Source organism: Syngnathoides biaculeatus, chromosome 17 (assembly GCF_019802595.1).
Source record: "Syngnathoides biaculeatus isolate LvHL_M chromosome 17, ASM1980259v1, whole genome shotgun sequence".
NCBI lineage: Eukaryota > Metazoa > Chordata > Actinopteri > Syngnathiformes > Syngnathidae > Syngnathoides > Syngnathoides biaculeatus.
Genome location: NC_084656.1, coordinates 21,588,927 through 21,594,987, shown reverse-complemented (window position 1 = coordinate 21,594,987; position 6,061 = coordinate 21,588,927). Strand labels below are relative to the sequence as shown.

Genomic DNA, 6,061 nt, shown 5'->3' with positions numbered 1-6,061 from the left:
TTACAATATATATATATATATATATATATATATATATATATATATAAAAATATCAGATTGTTAGATTCCACAGATAAAATTTGTATATTTCAACAAAAGATTGTACTACGACTGTACTAGCTAGCCAATAGTTACCATTTTCTAGTTGCCATCCGTTTTTTTTTTGGCAGTTCGGAATGAAAACCTTTGTTGAACCATGTAGAAAATGATTGTAAAACTAGACATATATATATAAAAGATAGAAATACGTGTATATCAGATTTCAAATCGTACAAAACGACAGATGCCAAAAAAAGTCAAAAAGAAAAAACATGCCTTCCCCCCCTCCACCTCCCATCATCAACCTACACTTAATGGTTGTGATTACAATATATATATATATATCTATATATATATATAATATAAAATAATCCTCAATGGAGGTTATGAAACAGAGACTATAATAGCTAAACAAAAACAAAAAAAAGTCTACAGTACACTGAATACTCGCGCACGGATTCGACAGTACATTGTGTCATATCGTTTTCATCGTAGCAAATCAATAACGAGAATAACGACCGAAGGCCCCGACTGTTGCTGGGCTCTCTCGACGAAACCAGTTTTTGGTGTGTACTACGTGTGGGGGGGAAAAGACTTTCTTTGCATGAGTATTTTTTACCGCTACTGAATGTTTTTCGCTTTCTGATTGATAGCCCTTCCCAAAAAAAAAAAAAACAAAAAAAAAAAAAACATGGGAGAGTTCGGCTGTGGGAATTTTTATATATTAGCTGCTTTTTTGTTTTTGTTTTGGACTTTTCACTTCTTTTCGAGTCTTTGTATCACCCGTACCTGTCGCAGTCCGTAGCTTCCTGGGTTTTTTTTCTCTCCGCGCATGGGAGGAAGCCGAAGACTTGGAAAAAAAAAAAAAAAAAATACAGAAACATGACAGAATGTATCAGAGATTGTCATTTGAAATTCACCCCCGCGCACTCGTGGTTGAAATCCCGTTCATTTCGTTCCTCGTCACGTATCCGTTTGTGAAGGACAAAACTGTCAAAATTGTTTTCAACGTAAAAAAAAAAAAAAGAAGAAAAAACGCTTTTCCAGATGTACTGGATGTGTTGTACCTGAGATGAAATAGTTAATGATTTGTGTCGATTAAAAAACAACAACAACAACAACAAAAGAATTGAAGTGTTTAAATTATCTTCTTGCAAAAAAAAAAAAAAATTATAGCATAAAATGACTCAGCCTCGCTAGCTTTGCCGCGAGTCTTAAATATTCACACCAGCGCTACCGAGCAAAGCTCAAACGACGTCGTTGAAATGTTATGTCCGATAATACACGAGCAGCAACATCTTTATGCGTAACACAACACGACGCTGATGTCAAGTTTATGCGGCCATATGGACGCTACACGTGCACGGGAATAAGAGGATGGCGCTCCTTTCCACATTTACGTAGCAAAACGCTCCCGCCGAGCTGCCCCGACCGACCCAGCTCGCCGTGTCAATCCACTCCGAGGGACGGCCTCCAGTTTCTCCCGCTGCACATTTCCTCAAAGCCTGCGTTTACCTTTGATGTTGCTCCAGGTTTGATTGCGAGGGCGATTGCAATAACGTCCTCCCCCAAACCGCCCGCCCGCCCGCGTGTTTCTCTTTCAGCCATCAAACCTCCCGTGTACACTTTCATGTCCTTTCTTCCTGCAAAACTGTCTTCTTTTCTTTTTTTTTTTTTTGTCGGCACGCCGCCTTCTCTCGCGTTCGCCCTGATCGGCGCCCCGCTTCGCTCGCTCCCCGTCCATCTTCCGCCCCATTCTCTGCTAAACAAGCGCCGCCGCCGCCCCCCCCCCCCTTTTCCCCCCGCACCGCCTGTTCGTCCCGAGATGTTTCAATCGATGAATAAATGATTGCTTCTATTTTTCACCGGGAGCGCTTGGCCGACACGAGGCGCTTTTTGCTGCCGCGGAATGCCCTACAAAAGATTGGGGGGGGGGGGGGGGGACACCTCGGCGGCAAAGCGCGACCATCTCTCCCGGCGCATGCGACCGAATGAGCTGTCAGTCAACCTGGCGAATACGTTAGCATCCGATTTCTCCTTTTTAGATGCGATTGGCATCTCGAGCCGCTTTCCCCAACTCGACGGTTGCGTTCCATTTCGGGACTTGACGGGAACAAACACGGGCGCTGTCGGCCACTTAATAGAAACAAACGAGTCCGCCGCTGCGTCGGCGACTCAAATAACACCGCGGAAGCGTTGACCTTGCGGCGCCCTGGCGAGAGGGGGAGCTCAATCTCCCAGAGGACGAAAGCACTTATCAGTAATAGAACGCCGCAGAGGCAACGAGAGGCTTGCTGAGCTGTCGCAAAATGGAGGCCGCGTGCGTGTGCTCGGACGGCGGGCGACTCTCGGGATAATTTGTTTTGGAAATTGAGTCGCGGGTCCCTTGGAATTTTCTCCTTGGTTTAGCTCAGTGAATTCACTTCGCTGCTCCATGAATGATTAAATACAAATAACGTTTCTGTTCAACCATCTATGACGGCGATGTAGAGCGACAGACAGAAAAATGCTTCTTCTGCGACATGGCAGCTGGTACAGGAAACCTGTGCTGCCACCTGTTGACACTCCACAAACGCTTAATTCAACAGAACCGCATTTCGTATTTATGAGTAATATTTTCGTATACGTTCAACATGCACCGTTAGCGGGAGACAGAAGCAATCGCCCCGTAAGTGATGAAAAAAAAAAAAAAAAAAAAATCAAAAAATAACTGGCACAATTGTCTAAACAACAATAACGATACCCGTAATTATGATTTGACACACTTCAATATCATTTCCCACTCATCCCACAACATTACCCTTAAAATAAAAGTATACACAGTAGGGAAGAAAATGCAAGTACAAGACTCTTACACTTCAATCTATCCATCCATTCATTCATTTATGTAGCTGCTTAGCCTCACAAGGGTCGCAGGGAATGCTGTCAACGGGCACAATCACACCTAGGTGCAATTTTAGAGTGCCCCAATTACTGTATGGTCTGTTGCATGTTTTTGGGATGTGGGAGGAAACCGGAGTGCCCGGAAAAAACCCACGCAGGCACGGGGAGAACATGCAAACTCAACACGAGGGGGGGGGCGTGATCGAACCCGGGACCTCAGAACTGTGAGGCCACCGTGCCGCACTCTTACACTTCCATATATGATATTACATATAGTATATATATATTTGTTATACTTGCACACACACATTTGCCATAAAAACACACACACATATATATATATATGTATATATACAAAACTAAATCATATTTTCTCTAAATAAGCAATATCAGGTTCATGGTAGAGAGAGAGAAACAAATAACAGTAATAATATTGCATTCCAAACATCCAATCTATGACAAACGCGGTGTTCCGGAATGCCACGGAAAGCGAATGGTGCACACAAAAAAAAAAAAGATAATCGATGAACTGGTCATTAAAAAATGCTGCGAGAAACTGAATATTCGCCGGCCATTTTGTTTCCTTCACGGCACGCGGACGCGCTCGAGAGTTCTCCGGTGAGCTTTTACGAGGTTAGCGAAGACGTCGGGACGACCGCTGTATGAATGACAATCAAATTTCGCCAGAGGGAGCTCGTATCTGACAGTTCCTGGCTGCGATATCTCAAATATTTCCCCACCTGCCTTCATCACAATACGCGTCTTCATTGGGGCTGTCAGCAGGTGTCTGTGTGGCCTGCGTCGTGAAATCACATTCAATAAATCTACACGAGCATTAAAAATACAAACCAAAATAACAAGTGTTTAAAAAGTCTACGACGCTTACGGGTGGCAGCTTTTTTTTTTTTTTGATGATGCGCCATAAAATGTTCGAGAAGATGCAGTCGTGGTTTGTACCGTAACGTTTGTGGTGCCTCTCATCTAATCTGTGAATATAATCAACGCAAGTACTCACAAACGAGAACATCCGTCCGTCCGTTTTCTTCTCCTTATCGGTGTCGGGTCGCAGGGGGCCGTAGCTTACGCAGGGAAGCCCAGAATTTCAGTTGAGTCCAGTTCTTCCCAGACTAGCCGGAAGACGGAGTCTCTCCAGCGTGTCCCGGTCGTCTTCGGGGTCTCCAAAGCATCCGAAAGAGATGCCACCTCGTTATTTTCACCGCGATCAGGAGACTCCACCCCACCTTGAACGACTTGTCTTGCCAGGACTGTAAAAAAAAAAAAATGAAAAAAAAAATGTATATATAGCAGACAGGCCAAAAGAACCGTAAAAAGACAACATAACACAATCCAGGGAGTCCTCGGTCTACGACTGAGATCAGTTCCTACAGTAGAGACTTAACTCGGATTAGATTCCACCATTAAAGTCAGAATTGACATCCAAATACTACGTATCAAAAAACTAATACGTTGATGTACTGAGCATGACTGCGGAGAGGTGGATGGAGAAGAAGAAGGGCAGGCGGTGCTTAGCTATTGCCAAGGAACCTGGTCCTCAATCTCTCCATCTCGACAAGTATCAAAGAACCTCGTTTTGTGATCATCGTATCCCACATAAGACCAAGCTAAAAGATTTTGGGGCCAGAATGTCTAAAAAGGAGGGCGAAAATTGGGAAATACGGACTAGCGTTAGCCGGAAAAAATGGCGAATGGGCGACGGGCGTTGTGAAGTCGAATCGTCTTGGGTCGAGACCGTTTTAACCCGAGGACTCTCTGTACTACACTACATCGGATTACATAATCCTTGTATACCAGACAAATTTGCCCAACTGAAAATTAACGTCAAAAAATTCCAAATCTTCAAGTGGATTACATAATCCTTGTATACCAGACAAATTTGCCCAACTGAAAATTAACGTCAAAAATTCCAAATCTTCAAGTGGATTACATAATCCTTGTATACCAGACAAATTTGCCCAACTGAAAATTAACGTCAAAAAATTCCAAATCTTCAAGTGGATTACATAATCCTTGTATACCAGACAAATTTGCCCAACTGAAAATTAACGTCAAAAAATTCCAAATCTTCAAGTGGATTACATAATCCTTGTATACCAGACAAATTTGCCCAACTGAAAATTAACGTCAAAAAATTCCAAATCTTCAAGTGGATTACATAATCCTTGTATACCAGACAAATTTGCCCAACTGAAAATTAACGTCAAAAAATTCCAAATCTTCAAGTGGATTACATAATCCTTGTATACCAGACAAATTTGCCCAACTGAAAATTAACGTCAAAAAATTCCAAATCTTCAAGTGGATACATAATCCTTGTATACCAGACAATTTGCCCAACTGAAAATAACGTCAAAAATTCCAAATCTTCAAGTGGATTACATAATCCTTGTATACCAGACAAATTTGCCCAACTGAAAATTAACGTCAAAAAATTCCAAATCTTCAAGTGGATTACATAATCCTTGTATACCAGACAAATTTGCCCAACTGAAAATTAACGTCAAAAATTCCAAATCTTCAAGTGGATTTCAAATTCGCATGCAGGAAAACTCAGCAGGTGCACGTTACATTCAACAACTGATCATCCAAACAGTCCGCAGCGATTCTCAGACTCGATTAATCGCTTGAAGTAATTGATTCAGCCTGGAATTGTCCAAATCCTCTGATTTCAGCCCCAGCAGGAAATATTCTATTCTCTGATTTTTGTCGTCCCTCCGTGAACGCAGATGGAACCAAAAAATAAGACACTTGCGAACATCTGTTTCACGACAGCTTTTTTCACTGTTTTCTGACGTGGAACGGACCAAACATCACGATCAAGTTGGGGGGGTGGGGGGTGGGGGGGGTAATGGCAATTTCCCAAAGGACGAATGAAAACATCAGTAATCGACACCGCAAAGGCAACCAGCGGCTGGCCGAGCCGTCCGTCGTGTCAGCGGCACAAAATGGACGCCGAGATGTCACTGGGGAGAGGGGGGGGGGGCGGGGGGCACCTCGAAGGACAATTTATTTGTTTTGAAAGTGAGTGAAAGCATCTCGTGAAAAACGGGATAGGTCGCCGAATCGAGCAGTTAGAAGCGCCGCGTCAATCCGGCCGATTAGTCTCGGGGGAACCACAAAG

General features: G+C 43.2%; 1 protein-coding gene across 9 annotated transcripts in view; it reads right to left on the bottom strand.

Annotated features, from left to right (window-relative positions):
* Window positions 1-6,061, bottom strand: part of LOC133490999 (uncharacterized) — a 102,184-nt gene that overhangs the window by 52,096 nt on the left and 44,027 nt on the right. For all 9 annotated transcript variants that reach the window (XR_009792329.1, XR_009792331.1, XR_009792323.1 and 6 more), the window contains exon 4: window positions 3,938-4,187. The gene's annotated coding sequence lies outside the window, so the exon portion shown is untranslated. The remainder of the gene's footprint in view (window positions 1-3,937; window positions 4,188-6,061) is intronic.